We start from the raw sequence: 16905 nt of genomic DNA on the forward strand, positions 1-16905 counted from the left end.
TCTCAAAGGTTGGCATTATCGGAAAACCTTTTTTGTTATGATTCCCAAGAAAGAGAGGTCCATATATTTATGAGGTTATACAAGGGACAGTTGGTGTTACCTGAAAATGTTTTATGTGTTTCAGGTCCATTGACAGATCTTGAGGAAATCTGCATGTTAAAAATGTGTAATTAGTTTAGGAATTTGGAGTAGCTTAACGCTATGCATCTAATCAAACTCTCCAGGACAGATATCTAACACCATGATTCTTCTCACTGTAAAAAAAAAATACAACTTAGAAAAATGTCCATGGAGCTTAAATATCCAAGTTGGCTGGACTTCATATTGGGAAATTGGTCAGCTGACATGGAATACTCCACTAACCTAATGATTTTTGCTTAAAGTGAGCTGAATTTGTAAGACAATGTTGCGTGAACTGAAATATTTAAGCTGAGTTGAGCTGATCACACAAGAGAGTTTAGTTTGCTGAGACCCGTAATGTAAAATACTGTATTGGCTTAAAAACATGTGTTTCATTAACATATTACCCAATGTACCTTTCAGGCCTGTACACAGACCATACAAGAGAGGAATGTCCAACACAGTGACGAGATCCGATTGATAGTTGTAGCAAACTTGAAAGTATGCCTTATCTACTTTGAAGAACTACTAAAATAGTGATTTCGTCAGACAGCTCTGCAGCATGGGCAACTGTGGTAACCCAATGATCACGGGATACCATTTTCACTGTCCGTCTGCTGTCTGAGAAGAGATAACAGGATGACATTAAGAAATTAAATAATAAAGTCATACATTTAAAAATATATATATATATATACACAACTGAAATATTGTATTTAAGTAAAGTAATGTGAATAAATGATGGTGGTTAATAAGTGATAAGACTTAATGGGCAGTCTCTACGATCATGGGGCTCTTATTAATTGCTTTATTCTGTGTTAGAGACAGTGTAATGTTTTCAGTCTTTTGTCAATTGAATGTTCTCAATATTTGGCTTGGAATTTCAATGAAAAAGCTCTAAAATCATTTCAACGTCATATTTCATAATGCATTTAATGTAAAAAATATATATAACAAAAGATGATTTATAACAACCATGATTTTTTTTTTTTACAGCAGAACCAAAACCAAACCGAGCCCTAAAAACACTAAATCGCTCAGAACTAGTCTGATGTGAAAATATCTGATGTTATTGGTCAAAATACCTATTTGTGGAAACATTTCCAGAATTTAGCTGCCTGTGTAAACGCAGCCTTCATGCAACGTTAACATACTTGTTCCATCCAAAATAAAAAATATATTACAGCCATCAATAACCAAATCATTTCCATAGTGGTAATTCTATAGAGCAATGGTAAGGTGTTGTAGTCACTGGCTGTGGGTCCGAGTCCCGGTTGGGGCTACCCACAGAATTTGCAATCTTTTCCCATTGATCTTAAATAGTTCAGCTGAGCGGGTTGGCTTGCATCGTTAAATTGAGAGGACTTGAAATCCAAAGTGTCAATTTGAAAAATCAAGGCAACCAGCTGCATTACGATTTCTAGCTAACTCAACTTTGGCAAATGTGTTGAGACAACTCAGGAATGTACGTTAGCTGGTTGCCTAGATTTTTTAAGTTGACTCAATTTACAGTGTACGCTGCAGACATTTTGTTCTCAAATGAAATACCAGAGGTCACATAGGGTAATACTTGATTTCAATTACTGACAAGAGATCATACACCATTAACATCTCAATGTAGTGGAACTCAGTCTGGCTTTAAATAAGACCTATCTATCAAGTTCATCTCATGATGAATTATAAAAAGACATAAACATTTTATGCTTAATGAACAACCCTATAAAAGGGATACGAAGAAACATCCATTATAAGAGGGAGAGACTAAAGCTTTGTTAGGTAGTAACAATCATTCAACTTTGTGTTGGCTCTTTTACAGTCTTAATCTCCTGTTTGCAATCTTAATCTAGGGTTTACTATTTTATCAGCACCTCGATAATCATACAATTCTATATCAGCACCAACAGCTTATGTTAAGAATGCAACAGGTTGAAGGATCAAGGAAAGGTTGGTTTATAATGGATGATTAGCAGCAATTTATGACCGGCATTGTGATATAAATGTAGGATCTTAATTTGATCACCCTGTGGCAGGAGATCATCCCTGCAATGCAGGAAATGTCATTTCAACTTGGAAATTTCAAAGTTGATTTTCCCTCACAAAAAAATGTGTCAACCCCTACAAAAATGTCTGTTAATTTTAATTCCACATAATAATTAACATTTCCTGTTTCTGCAGGCTTATTTTCCTGCTGTATAAAACTGGCTCAAATTAAGATCCTACATCTGTACCTATTGCCTAATTGCTGACCGGCTCAAGATGTTCTGTTGGAAAACTCCATAGTGTACTATATCCATAGTGTACTAGTAAAGGCTTTTGTGAGAAAAAAAAAATATATATATAGTGTACTTGGCTGACCCTGTAAAACAACACATTTCACAACACAGGCTACCTATCACCAATAGTTAGGGACTATTGTTGCTGAGTGGACTGTCTTGGTTGAATAATAAAATAATAATTGCCCTCATAAGTAAATTGCCGCTATTAACTACACATTTGTTTTTCAATTCTGTTCAAGGTCGTGGGATCACGTGTTGAATCTTTTAATTTCCATTACAAGGTCCAGAGTTGTTCCTGGTCAGGCTACTTGGTCAGGAAACCCCCCTGGCCCCAGACATTAGGAATAAACTATTTTTATTAGCAAGTCGGTGGTGTTTCTTTTGCACTTGATAAAGCAGTCTAGTGTGTGAAGCCCTATGCTGCTGGTCCTCTCTTACAGGAGCTCTGGGCACAGGTTTCCTGATACACAGGGTCAAAGTGGTCAAAACATTGTACTATGTCCACAATGTTGATTTCAGCCAGAGCTTCGACACAATACCATCCACGTTACACATTATCTTTTGGTAGAGAGTACAGAGCAGGATCACTTCAAACTACTTTGAACTCTCTGTCCACTTTCATTTTTGTGGACTTACCACAGCCGCGGGAAGTATGGGTGCTGAGGATGCTGCAGCACCCCCTGAAAAATCTGAATTAATAAGAAAAACAATACATTTTAAAATATTTTTTTGAAATATATATTTTTTCACAAAAGTAGTGTACTGGGCCTTTACTAGTATTAGCGGACCGATATTGTCTTTAGCGCAGGAAAAAATATTTTTGCAGCATCTCTGCTTTGGCAAAAAAAGGTAGTTGTACAACTAAGAACAGTATCTTGCAGGATTCAACTGTTGTAATTGTACGAGTTGTTGCCCTGTCCATTTTGGTGTGATTGTCATTCTAATGTATTCAGAAAGAACAAAACCCTGTCCTCAAACATTTAAATCAAAAGGTGGAAAGTTATATGCAAAGACACCAAACATCTACAAATGAAATATTGTTCTTGATCAAATAACATGGAAAACAACGACTATATGTGCAGTATTACTTTACCATCCTAACAAACCACTTAATGTAAATATGCATTACTGTATTATACATTGGCTGGTCATCTATGATTGTACCTGTAGACATTCCATCACCATGAAGAAAAACAATGGACAATACAGTAATTGAGTACATGGAGACATCAAGTGGTTTGTGATGATGTGGCTCAGTTGGTAGCGCATGGTGTTTGAATTGCTAGGGTTGTGGGTTCATTTCCCAAGGGGGAGCCGTATGAAAAAGTATGCAATCACTACTGTAAGTTGTCTTGGATAAGTGTGTCTACTGAAAAAGGAATGAATAGACCATTTCAGCTTTCACATATAAATTAGTTGCATAATCTGCAAATTGTTTTACCATGTTAATAATTCCTTAATATGGTATAATCGATTATCGTTATCTCTTGTTTATTCATTTACCATTTTGACCATAAAGTATTTTCTCATGAACAATTATTGCTGGATTATTACTCCTCTGACATCCTTAATGAGAAAAAATGCTGGACAGCACAACTGCTACGTCCGTCGTTAGAAACTAAAGCACTGTAGCGTAAAACAGCAACTATACAAAGACAAGATCCCACAAACTAGGGTGGAAAACAGGCTGCCTAAGTAAGATTCCCAATCAGAGACAACGATAGACTAGCTTCAGATTGGTGCTGAGAAGTGCTCTTTTCATGTTCTCCTCCGCCTTGTTCTGAGAGCGTTCCCTCCGCTCACGTTTATCCCGGAGGGATCTGCATCCTTTGGGCACAGACTGTCTTATCAGGTTGGTTCCGATTATTTCCGCTGAAGGCTGATTGGGAACCATACCCGGCCAGCAAAGAAATAGAAAACTAGAATTCCCACCCAAATCATACCCTGACCTAACCAAATAGAGAAATAAAAAGGCTCTAAGGTCAGGGCGTGACAGTCTCCCCCCCCCGGCCGCAAAACCTGACTCTATGAGGGAGGGTCCAGGTGGGCATCTAGCCTTGGTGGCGGCTACGGTTTGGGGCATAGACCCCACTCCGCTTGCTGATCCCTCCGCTTCCGTGGAACCGGACCGTGGATCATCGCCCGAGGCTCCGGACTTCCGACCGTCGCTGGAGGCTCCGAACTGCCGACCGTCGCTGGAGGCCCTGGACTGCAGACCGTCGCTGGGGGCTCTGGACTGCAGACCGTCACTGGAGGCTCTGGACTGCAGATGGATCAACACTGGATGCTTCGTGCCATGGATCATCAATGGAGGCTTCGTGCCATGGATCATCAATGGAGGCTTCGTGCCATGGATCATCAATGGAGGCTTCTTCAGGCCATGGATCATCACTGGAGGCTTCGGGCCATGGATCATCACTGGAGGCTTCGGGCCATGGATCATCACTGGAGGCTTCGGGCCATGGATCATCACCGGAGGCTTCGTGCCATGGATCATCACTGGAGGCCGGGTGCGTAGAGCTGGCACAGGATGCACCGGGCTGGAGAGACGTACTGGAGGCCTGGTGCGTGGAGCCTGCACAGGATATACTGGGCCGTGGAGACGCACCGGATGTCTGTAGCGCAGAGCTGGCACAACCCGTCCTGGCTGGATACTCACTTTAGCCCAGCAACTGTGGGGCGCTGGCACAGGACACACTGAGCTGTGAAGGCGCACAGGGAGACACATTGCGCAGAGCCGGCGCAGGATATCCTGGTCCTAAGAGACGCACCGGAGACCAGGAGCGCTGAGCCAGCACAATCCGTCCTGGCTTAATGCCCACTCTAGCATGGCAAATGTGGGGAGCTGGCACAGAGCGCACCGGGCTGTGGATGCATACCGGAGACACAGTATATGTAACCGCAAAGCATGGTGCCTGAAGGGTCACACGCTCCTCAAAGCGACTGTCTTGCTCCCAACTCCAACCCCTCCAAACTCTTTCGTCCCTTTCCACTGCCAACCACTCCTCGCTCAAACGGTCCAAGAATTCCTCCTCGGTCTCGGACTCACCCCTCAGCACTGACGCCCACGTCATCTGGGGTTTCTTCTCGGGTTTCCGTCGTGTGCTCTCCTCCTAACCATACTGCTTGGTCCTTTTGTGGTGGGATCTTCTGTTACATTCGTCGTTAGGAGATCAAGGTGCAGCGTGGCAGGCGTACATTTGACTTTATTTTCAAATGACACCAAAAAAAACACGATACGAACGTAAAGCTCTGTAGCGCTAAACGGCAACTATACAAAGACAAGATCCCACAAACAAGGTTGGAAAACAGGCTGCCTAAGTATGATTCCCAATCAGAGACAACTATAGACAGCTGCCTCTGATTGGGAACCATACCCGGCCAGCAAAGAAATAGAAAACTAGAATTCCCACACAAATCCCACCCAATTCCCACCCCAAAAAGAGAAATAAAGGCTCTCTAAGGTCAGGGAGTGACAACAACATCTGCAAGAAAGCAGAACATTATAGTACATCTATATCTATGAACAGTTATCTATGCACATAATACATCTGGTCTAATAAATACTGGGTGAATATTTTGTGAACCTATAGTGATATTAATTTCAGTTCATTCCGTTTAAGGAAGTTCATTGGATTTCCAATTCAACAATTGAAAATTATGATTATTTTAAATGAGGATATTCAATTCACCTACTGAATTCACTGACCTAGATGATCTTGCTGCCAATGTTGGTTGCAAATATCCCAATAATTTTTCCTTAGAAACACTTCATAACCCAAATGTGTTAATAATTTGAAATCAATTACATCGTTAACATTTTCATAAAAGTTTCAACAAAACTAAAAAACCTACTTCAAAAAACAAGGGATTTAATTCCCTGGTACCCTCTAAATTAAAAGCTTGAGAATGGTTTAAGTAGTACAGTAATTAACCCTAGATAGAAAATACATTTTAGACAAACTGATCAAGTTTTTATTATAGTGATGATAACAAATACTTTGTTAAGATAGTGATTACAACTTGCAAAGCCTCATGCCTGTATCTCAAAGCCTAGTCACTCACAATCACTGTTGGAGTATTCTATGGGTTTAAACATGAACATATCAAAAGGTCTATGATGCATTATTACCCTTGCATGAGAATCCGACCATCAAATGAACTGACAAAATACATGTGCAAAGAACTTAAATAAATAAAAAATACAGTTTGTTTATTTATGACAAAAGGAGGTATCAACAATTTAGACATAAACCACATGAATTAATATCTCAGAAATATAGAAATGTATTGCCCTTCACAATTTTATCTCCTTAAATGTCATGTTCAGTTTAACCTTAATGTTTGACAGGATCTGGAGATTATAAAACAGCAAACAACATGGTAGACACTCTGCCCTAATTGGCATCTGAAAATGTGTGATGGAAATAGAGGAAATAATCCACCTCCAAATACCTTGCATGCAGTGGTGGAAAAGTACTCAATTGTCATACTGTACTTGAGTAAAAGTAAAGATACCATAATAGAAAATGACTCAAGTAAAAGTGAAAGTCACCAAGTAAAATACTACTTGAGTAGAAGTTTAAAAGTATGTGGTTTTAAATATACTTAAGTATCAAAAGTAAATGTAAACACTAACATATACTTAAGTATTGAAGGTAAAAGTTCAAGTATAAATCATTTCAAATTCCTTATATTACTCAAACCAGAACGGCACCAAAATGTTTTTGTAAATATGTTTTTTTTTTTTACGGGTAGCCAGGGGCACACTCCAACACTCAGACATAATTTACACATGAAGTATCTGTGTTTAGTGAGTCCACCGGATCAGTCTGTAGGGATGTACTCTTGTATGGAGTAAAAAGTACATTCTTTTCTATAGGAATGTAGTGAAGTAAAAGTAAAAGTTGTCAAAAATATAAATAGTAAAGTAACGTACATATACCCCCAAAAATGACTTAAGCAGTACTTCAAAGTACTTTACACCACTGCTTGCATGTAGCCTCTTACCTCCTACTGGCTTCTTGTTGGTTTAAGGGAATTAGATAAGTAAGTCTGGGCCTCAACAAGTTGTAATAAAGTCTGCAGGGACTGAAGTTAAACCACACTGTTGTCACACACACTGCTCTGCAGAATTTTATATTAGGAAGGAAAAATATTTTTCTAAAGCTGCCAATTAGCGACACTCTGTGGTTATGAGGTGAAACAGCTAGACAACCAGCGTCATCATCTCCAAATCTTGCCAACCAAAAACACAGAAATAAATCTATAACAGATTGAAAAGCATGTCACCAACATTTTGTCTCTCAGACATGGTTGGCATAGCCGTCATTGCCATCCACTGTGTCCAGGGTTTTGGTGCGGTCTATTTGCACTGAGGCATACAGGTCCGAGAGCACAGAGACTGAGTCAGTGTTGTTGTTGGCCATGGTCCCCTTCTCCGCTTCCTGTGGCCCCTGTAGTTTCACTACATCAGAGTACTTCATCTGGGGCTGTGGGGAGCTGCGGCCAGACACCAGTTTAGGGGCCTTCAGAGTCAGGTTGGCATAACAGTCCTGACCTTTGGAGGGCGCCTTGACATAAGGAAGAAACATGGTAAAAGTATGTTCAGTACAATCTTGTCCACCAGCCGGCTCTCTCTAGCAATTGAGCGTGGAGAAGTGGTTATATTTAATATACTGTATAGGTTTTTGGTATGGGCTTCTATGTGACATAAAGACTAGGGAAAATAATGAACAATAGCGAGACACATTCTGCTTCACAAGGAGATGGTGTAGAAAATGTAGCACCTGAGAGGCACTTTTGACTTGGCCATCTCTGAGAGATGAGGAACGGAGTGGGAGGTCTACTCCTGTCAACAAAGAGACAAATGTTGTGATAAAAAGGATCATTACATTCTGCATCACCCATCACATTACATTGTAATGCACAGGGTAAAATGGCGTCGAAGAAGAAGGCAGACGTTTTATGTGCCCCCAACCGATTGTCTTTTTTAAAATCTTATTTGCAATGATTTTAACTTATTTTGTTACTTACTTTGTACATAATGTTGCCACTACCATCTCTTATGACCGAAAATAACTTCTGGACATCAGGACTGTGATTACTCACCATGGACTGGCAGAATCCTTTTTTTCCTTTAACGAGTCTGACGAGCCCTACGCAAACGATATACTGCTTTCTCGGGAACAGGCCCAGATCCCAGTGATTTGCTGGAAGAGGAGGCGGAGAAAAAGGGTCCGGATGGTAGGCTGCTTTCTGAGAATTCGTAGGCGATCGAATAAACCCCCACTTCCTTGCATTCTGCTAGCAAACGTGCAATCTTTGGACAATAAAATAGATGACCTACAAGGAAGATTAAACTACCAACATGACATTCAAAACTGTGATATCTTATGCTTCACGGAGTCGTGGCTGAACGCCGACACTATCAACATACAGCTGGCTGGTTATACGCTGTACTGGCAGGATAGAACAGCGGCGTCTGTTGAGACAAGCGGCGGTGGACTATGTATTTTGTAGATAACAGCTGGTGCACGATATCAAAGGAAGTCTTGAGCGATTGCTCGCCTGAGGTAAAGTATCTCATGATAAGCTGTAGACCACACTATCTACCTAGAGAGTTTTCATCTGTATTTTTCGTAGCTGTTTACATACCACAACAGTCAGAGGCTGGCACTAAGACATCACTGAATGAGCTGTATTCCGCCATAAGCAAAAAAGAAAATGCTCACCCAGAGGCGGCGCTCCAAGTAGCCAGGGACTTTAATGCAGGGAAACTTAAATCCGTTTTGCCAAATTTCTATCAGCATGTTAAATGTGCAACCAGAGGGAAAAAATCTCTGGACCACCTTTACTCCACACACAGAGATGCAAACAAAGCTCTCCCTCGCCCTCCATTTTGCAAATCTAACCATAATTCTATCCTCCTGATTCCTGCTTACTAGCTAAAATTAAAGCAGGAAGTACCAGTGACTAGATCAATAAAAAAGTGGTCAGATGAAGCAGATGCTAAGCTACAGTACTGTTTTGCTAGCACAGACTGGAAAATGTTCTGGGATTCCTCCGATGGCATTGAGGAGTACACCACATCAGTCATGGGCTTCATCAATAAGTGCATTGATGACGTCATCCCCACAGGGACCGTACGTACATACCCCAACCAGAAGCCATGGATTACAGACAGCGTCCGGACTGAGATAAATGGTAGAGCTGCCACTTTCAAGGAGCAGGACTCTAACCCGGAAGCATATAAGAAATCCCGCTATGCTCTCAGACAAACCATCAAACAGGCAAAGCATCAATACAGGACTAAGATTGAATCGTACTACACCGGCTCTGACGCTCGTCGGATGTGGCAGGACTTGCAAACCATTACAAACCATTACAAAGGGAAGCACCGTCGAGAGCTGCCCAGTGACACGAGCCTACCAGATGAGCTAAACTACTTCTATGCTCGCTTCGAGGCAAATAACATTGAAACATGCATGAGAGCACCAGAAGCACCGGAAGACTGTGTGATCACGCTTTCCGTAACCAATGTGAGGTCAGCATTCACAAGGCCGCAGGGCCAGACGGATTACCAGGACGTGTACTGCGAGCATATGCTGGCCAACAGGCAAGTGTCTTCACTGACATTTTCAAACTCGCTCTGTCCGCGTCCGTAATACCAACATGTTTTAAGCAGACCATCATAATGGCTGTGCCCAAGAACACTAAGGTAACCTACCTAAATGACTACCGACCTGAAGCACTCACGTCTGTAGCCATGACGTGCTTTGAAAGGCTGGTCATGGCTCACATCAACACCATTATCCCAGAAACCCTAGACCCACTCCAATTTGCATACCACCTCAACAGATCCACAGATGATGCCATCTCTATTAAACTCAATACTTCCCTTTCCTACCTGGACATAAGGAACAACTATGTGAGAATGCTATTCATGCCCTCGAAGCTCATCACTGAGCTAAGGACCCTGGGACTAAACATATCCCTCTGCAAATGGATCCTGGACTTCCTGATGGGCCGCCCCCAGGTAGTAAGGGTAGGTAACAACTCATCCACCACACTGATCCTCAACACAGGGGCTCCTCGGGGGTGCGTGCTTAGTCCCCTCCTGTACTCCCTGTTCATAAATGACTGCACTGCCAGGCACGACTCCAACACTATCATTACATTTGCTGATGACACAACAGTGGTAGGGTTGATCACCGACAATGAAAAGACAGCCTATAGTGAGGAGGTCAGAGACCTGACCATGCGGTGCCAGGACAACAACCTCTCCCTTAACGTGATCAAGACAAAGGAGGTGATTGTGGACTACAGTCAGAGACCTGACCATGCGGTGCCAGGACAACAACCTCTCCCTTAACATGATCAAGACAAAGGAGGTGATTGTGGACTACAGGAAAAAGAGGACCGAGCACACCCCCAGTCTCATCGATGGGGCTCCAGTGGAGCAGGTTGAGAGCTTCAAGTTCCTTGGTGTCCACATCACCAACAAACTAACATGGTCCAAGCACACCAAGATAGTCGTGAAGAGGGCACTACAAAACCTCAGGAGACTGAAAAGATTTGGCATGGGTCCTCAGATCCTCAAAAGGTTCTATAGCTGCACCATCGAGAGCATCCTGACTGATTGCATCACTGCCTGTTATGGCAACTGCTCCGGCCTTTGACCACAAGGCACTACAGAGGGTAGGGCTAACTGCCCAGTACATCACTGGGGCCAAGCTTCCTGCCATCCAGGACCTCTATACCAGGCGGTGTCAGAGGAAAGGCCTAAAAATTGTCAAAGACTCCAGCCACCCTAGTCATACACTGTTCTCTCTGCTTCTGCATGGCAAGCGGTACCGGAGCGGCAAATCTAGGTCCAAGAGGCTTCTAAACAGCTTCTACCCCCAAGCCATAAGACTCCTGAACACCTAGTCAAATGGATACCCAGACTATTTGCATTGCCCCCCCTCTTTTTTTACACCACTGCTACTCACTTTAATAACTCCACCTTCATGTACATATTACCTCAACTAACCGGTGCCCCGACACATTGACTCTGTACTGGTACCCCCCTGTATATAGTCTCACTATTTTTATTATACTGCTGCTCTTTAATTACTTCTTGATACAGTCTTGATACAACATTTGGAACAGAAATGAAATGATTCATTGGATCCGTCTAAAACTTTGCACATACACTGCGGCCATCTAGTGGCCAAAATCTAAATTGCACTTGGGCTGGAATAATACATTTTGGCCTTTCTCTAGTATTTCAAAGATGATTTTACAAAAAAAATACAAAAGAATGGTTTTTTTCTTCTTTGTATTATCTTTTACCAGATCTTTTGTGTTATATTCTCCTACATTCCTTTCACATTTCTGCAAACTTCAAAGTATTTCCTTTCAAATGCACCAAGAATATGCATATCCCTGCTTCAGCAGCTGAGCTACAAGCAGTTAGATTTGGGTATGTCGTTTTAGAAGAAAATTGAAAAAAGGGGCGGATCCTTAAGAGGATTGGTGTAATTACATGTAACTGTACAATAACTACTCTCTTAGAAAACGAAGTGCTATCTAGAACCTAAAAGGGTTATTTGACTGTCCCATAGGAGAACCCTTTGAAGAACCCTTTTTGGTTCCATGAAACCTTTCAACAGAGGGTTCTACGTGTAACCCAAAAATGTTCTACCTGAAACCAAAAAGGGTTATCTCCTATCTCCTAAGAGTGTATACCAGAAACTAATTTGAAACAAAAAATGACCTGTTTCATTTCATTACCATTCAACATTACACTGACAACATTGAAACCTTGACATTCAAAATTAAAAACTTAAAATCTGTAAACAAGTAGTTTGTAGGAACTTCTTCTCACTAGTCTGGGTGTAGGTGATGTTCCCATAGATAGGGTTGTCCTCCATGTCCCTCACTCTCAGACTAAGACTGGTTGATTCCCATCGAGGTTGAGGAGAGAGGAAACAGTGGGGTCATTAGTAAAGCAGATATTAGCATGCAATAGGCGCTTATGATTAAACCAGATAAATGAATCTGAAGATGAGTAAAGACAATAAACAATCAATCCAAAGCCATATATTTTTCAATATAAATGTCTCTATTTTATTTCTCTCTGCATGTTTAGAAAGGGCCCTTTAGGTAAGCATTTCACTGTTCCTATTCACCTGTTGTTTACAAAGCATGTGAAGAATAAAATTTGATTTGATTTAGGAAAATCTCTATATACAGTTGGGCAAAAAATGTATTTAGTCAGCCACCAATTGTGCAAGTTCTCCCACTTAAAAAGATGAGAGAGGCCTGTAAATTTTCATCATAGGTACACTTCAACTATGACAGACAAAATGAGAAAAAAAATCCAGAAAATCACATTGTAGGATTTTTAATGAATTTATTTGCAAATTATGGTGGAAAATAAGTATTTGGTCACCTACAAACAAGCAAGATTTTTCTCTCATCTTTTTAAGTGGGATAACTTGCACAATTGGTGGCTGACTAAATACTTTTTTGCCCCACTGTATGTCTATATATTTGTCTCTGCATCATTCACTGCAGTCCATCAGATATATATTAGATTCGCAAAAGTATGTGGACACCCCTTCAAATGATTGGATTCAGCTATGTCAGCCACACCCATTGTATAAAATCGAGCACACAGCCATGCAATCTCCATAAATGAACAGTGGCAATAGAATGGCCCATACTGAAGAGCCCACCTTTCCAACAAGTCAGTTTGTCAAATTTCTGCCCTGCTAGTGCTGCCCCAGTCAACTGTAAGTGCTGTTATTGTGAAGTGGAAACGTCTGCGAGCAACAATGGCTCAGCTGCGATGTGGTAGGCCACACAAGCTCACAGAACGGGACCGCCGTGTGCTGAAGTGCGTATCGCTTAAAAATCGTCTGTCCTCAGTTGCAACACTCACTACCGAGTTTAAAAATGCCTTTGGAAGCAGTGTCTGCACAAGAACTGTTTGTCGGGAGCTTCATAAAATGGATTTCCATGGCTGAGCAGCTGCACACAAGCCTAAGATCACAAAGTGCAATACCAAGCGTCGGCTGGAGTTGTGTAAAGCTCACCGTCATTGGACTCTGGAGCAGTGGAAACGTGTTCTCTGGAGTGATGAATCACTCTTCACCATCTGGCAGTCCGTCGGATGAATCTGGGTTTAGCGGATGCCAGGAGAACACTACCTGCCCCAATACATAGTGCCAACTATAAAGTGTGGTGGAGGAGAAATAATGGCTGGGGGCTGTTTTTCACCTCAATCCCATCGAACACTTTTGGGATGAATTGGAACGCCGACTGCGACCCAGGCCTGATCGCCCAACATCAGTGCCCGACCTTACTAATGCTTTTGTGGCTGAATGGAAGCAAGTCCCCGTAGCAATGTTCCAACATCTAGTGGAAAGCCTTACCAGACGAGTGGAGGCTGTTATAACAGCAAAGGGGGGACCTTATTAATGCCCATGATTTTGGAATGAGATGTTCGACAGGCAGGTGTCCAAATACTTTTAGCGTAAAATGAATCAGTCAATCAACCTTTTTGTCTCTCTGTCTGTAAGTAATTAATTCGATTACACACCTCCTTCTGAAGCGGGGTAGAAATATATTCCCTTTATCTGTACAACAAAAGAGTGTTCTCTGTCAGTTACATCGATATTTTGACTTTAGCCTTACCTTATTAGCCTCTTGACTTTAGCCTTACCTGTACAATGTGTTGTGATACAGCAAAAAATAATCCAGCACACTGAAAATACCAACATTGTGCTGACAACTGCCAGTAGGATCCACAGCTCATAAGACCTGCAGAAAATATAAAAAACTATGGGGAGAACAAAAACAAGATGTGTCTCTACCTCAAGATGACTCTAAGTTGAATAAATAGGTGAAAGTCAACTGAATGTTCCCCCACACTGCTGTAGAGGTTCACACATGCTTTTTTGGGAGCCTACAACAGTGTGTGGGTTCATTTTGGTTACGCTATGTAATACATTTAACCTTTTAACGCGGACATCAATCTTTGAGCCTGTGTTTTATCATTTTCAATGGCATGTATATTTGGTCTCCTTTTAAAAAAGAGACCACAATAGTGTGAGTTAAAATATATCCGACTTACCTGTTGTTTGAGTGCTTTTGTTGCAGCTGCCTGCCATGATTTAGAGTTTATAAGCCTAGAAAAGTCATAGACTACCCTGAGAAAAGGAAAAAGATCAATTAAATCCCTCACTGTTATTTTAAAAGATTGATCCAAGGTGTAATTATATTGAAGCGTAATTAGTAATTCTGTAGTATTATATTTCTAAGTCTATTATATTTGTATTTTAGGGTATTGGTTTTCGAGTGAGGCAGGTTCAACTAGGGTTCTTTCTGGGTGTGTTGCTGCAGGATGTTAGCCTGACATGTTCTCTTGTGCATAAGCAGGGCAATCTGCAGAAAACCACAATCCTTCCTATGAAAACAACTCATGCAGAGCCACATTTTGTTAATGAGCAAAAGACAGAGAGAATATTATGAGTCTTACAGTAACTTCGGAAAGTATTCAGACCCCTTGACGTTTTCCACATTTTGTTAGGTTACAACCTTATTCTAAAATGTATTAAATATTTTTTCTCATTAATCTACACACAATATCGCATAATGACAAAGTAAAAACGTTTTTTTTTGCATCATTGCTAATTTATGAAAAAATAAATAAACAGAAATATAACATTTACATAAGTATTCAGACCCTTTAATCTGTACTTAGTTGAAGAACCTTTGGCAGCAATTACAGCCTCGAGTCATCTTTGGTATGATGCTACGAGCTTGCCACACCTGTACTTCGGGAGTTTCTCCCATTCTTTTCTGCAAGTCCTCTCAATATCTATCAGGTTGGATGGGGAGCATTTCTGACCAGCTATTTTCAGGTCTCTCAAGAGATGTTCGATCGGGTTCAAGTCCGGGCTCTGGCTGGGCCACTCAAGGACATTCAGAGACTTATCCCGAAGCCAGTCCCGCGTTGTCTTGGCTGTGTGCTTAGGGTCGTTATCCTGTTGGAAGGTGAACCATCGCCCCAGTCAGAGGTCATAAGCACTCTGGAGCAGGTTTTCATCAAGGATCTCTCTGTACTTTGCTCCGATCATCTTTGCCTCGATCCTTTTTTTAAATAAATTTTTTATCTTACCTTTATTTAACCAGGTAGGCTAGTTGAGAACAAGTTCTCATTTGCAACTGCGACCTGGCCAAGATAAAGAAAAGCAGTTCGACACATACAACAAGACAGAGTTACGCATGGAGTAAAACAAACATACAGTCAATAATACAGTAGAAAAAGTCTATATACAGTATGTGCAAATGAGGTGGGATAAGGTAGGTGAGGCAGTAAATAGGCCGTGGTGGCAAAGTAATTACAATATAGCAATTAAACACTGGAATGGTAGATGTGCGGAAGATTAATGTGCAAGTAGCGATACTAGGGTGCAAAGGAGCATGATCAATAAATAAATACAGTACAGGTTACAGTGGTGAGTAGTATATGGGGCTTTGGTTACAAAACGGATGGCACTGTGATAGACTGCATCCAATTTGTTGAGTAGAGTGTTGGAGGCTATTTTGTAAATGACATCGCCAAAGTCGAGGATCGGTAGGATGGTCAGTTTTACGAGGGTATGTTTGGCCGCATGAGTGAAGAATGCTTTGTTGCGATATAGGAAGCAAATTCTAAATTTAATTTTGGATTGGAGATGCTTAATGTGAGTCTGGAAGGAGAGTTTACAGTCTAACCAGACACCTAGGTATTTGTTGTTGTCCACATATTCTAAGTCAGAACCGTCCAGAGTAGTGATGCTGGACGGGCGGGCAGGTGCGGGCAGCGATCGGTTGAAGAGCATGCATTCATTTTTACTTGCATTTAAGAGCAGTTGGAGGCCATGGAAGGAGAGTTGTATGGCATTGAAGCTCGTCTGGAAGTTAGTTAACACAGTGTCCAAAGAAGGGCCAGAGGTATACAGAATGGTGTCGTCTGCTTAGAGGTGGATCAGAGAATCACCAGCAGCAAGAGCGACATCATTGATGTATACAGAGAAGAGAGTCAGCTTGAGAATTGAACCCTGTGGCACCCCCATAGAGACTGCCAGAGGTCTGGACAACAGGCCCTCCGATTTGACACACTGAACTCTATCAGAGAAGTAGTTGGTGAACCAGGTGAGGCAATCATTTGAGAAACCAAGGCTGTTGAGTCTACCGATTAAAAATATGGTGATTGACAGAGTCAAGTCTTGGCCAGGTTGATGAATACGGCTGCACAGTAATGTCTCTTATCGATGGCGGTTCTGATATCGTTTAGGACCTTGAGCGTGGCTGAGGTGCACCCATGACCAGCTCTGAAACCAGATTGCATAGCGGAGAAGGTACGGTAGGATTCAAAATGGTTGGTAATCTGTTTGTTAACTTGGCTTTCGAAGGCAGGGTATGATAGAAATTGCTGCATATTGCCTTTATAATTTTGTACATTATATATAGC

The sequence above is a fragment of the Oncorhynchus gorbuscha genome, linkage group LG18 (assembly GCF_021184085.1).
Source record: "Oncorhynchus gorbuscha isolate QuinsamMale2020 ecotype Even-year linkage group LG18, OgorEven_v1.0, whole genome shotgun sequence".
Taxonomy (NCBI): Eukaryota; Metazoa; Chordata; class Actinopteri; order Salmoniformes; family Salmonidae; genus Oncorhynchus; species Oncorhynchus gorbuscha.